Source organism: Arachis duranensis, chromosome 2 (genome assembly GCF_000817695.3).
Source record: "Arachis duranensis cultivar V14167 chromosome 2, aradu.V14167.gnm2.J7QH, whole genome shotgun sequence".
NCBI lineage: Eukaryota > Viridiplantae > Streptophyta > Magnoliopsida > Fabales > Fabaceae > Arachis > Arachis duranensis.
The window spans coordinates 13,216,062-13,217,201 of NC_029773.3; positions in this window are offsets into that span (position 1 = coordinate 13,216,062).

A 1,140-nucleotide genomic window follows, 5' to 3' on the forward strand; every position below is an offset into this window, starting at 1 on the left:
CATTTTCAATTTCACGCTGCTGGAAAGAGAAGCTTTGCTTCAAACCCTAAATCCCTTTTTACTTCAAAAATTCAATCCTTCATAACTTTTAATTCGAAGTTCCGATTGACGAGCCGTCAGCGGCCACGTATTTATCTCAAAATTTTCTACAAACCTAGTGAGCAATTTGATAAGGACTTTGCATTTTCTCACCCAGATCTTCTCCATTCAGTTTCGGTTTTTGGAGTTTTGGGTATTAAAGAATTATATAATTTTGATGGTTTAGGTGAACTCTAGCAACGGATAATCACTGAATTTTTGCTCGTTTAACTCGTGGGTGAGGTAAGAATTTGTTGAACCCTAATGAATTATTAAACTAGTGAACCCTATGTTAATTATTGTGATATTACGTGGATTAGATTGTGTTTATTGTTAATTTGGAGCTCAATTGGTTGTTTGGGACGAAGTTCCAGCATTGGAGCTTGAAGCTTGTGGAATGAGAGAAATTTGAAGTGCCGTTGGCTTAAAGGAGGAACCGGCCAATGTTTGTTTTAGGTTTCTCGTATTTAATATATAATGCTTTGTGAAAATATAGGCTAGGTGACCATAGGATATGTTGGAATGTATGAGTGTATTTAATGTTTAGTAATCTTGAAAAGAATTGTGATATGGATTTGGTGTTTGTTGAATAAGTGTTAAGTGATATATTGTGAGTTTAATGTTGGTTGGATAAGTGTTTAGTGATGAGTTGATACATGATATCGTTGAATTGAGAAATGGTAGGATGAGAAGATTGTAGTTTATTTTGGATATAGAAATAGCATGTTGAATGATGTGTTGATGATAGTTGGCAAGTTGATGGTAATGGAATTGTATAGGAGATGGAATATAGATAATTATGTTGATATAAGTGAAGTTAAAGCATTAAAATTGTTGAAAATTGAGGTTTAATGGGTGATGGTTGGATGGGGAGTGATATTTCTATGATATTGTATGGGTTTGGCGCTGATTTTGAATGTTGTAGGTTGGTTTTTGAAAGGAACTTGCAAAGAATTGAGGTTTGAGGTTTTGTGTACAAAATTAGTTTTTGGCCAAATTTTGTCGAGCTATAACTTGGTTTTCGGACTCCCAAATTATTTCAAACTTGTTTCAAATGAAAAT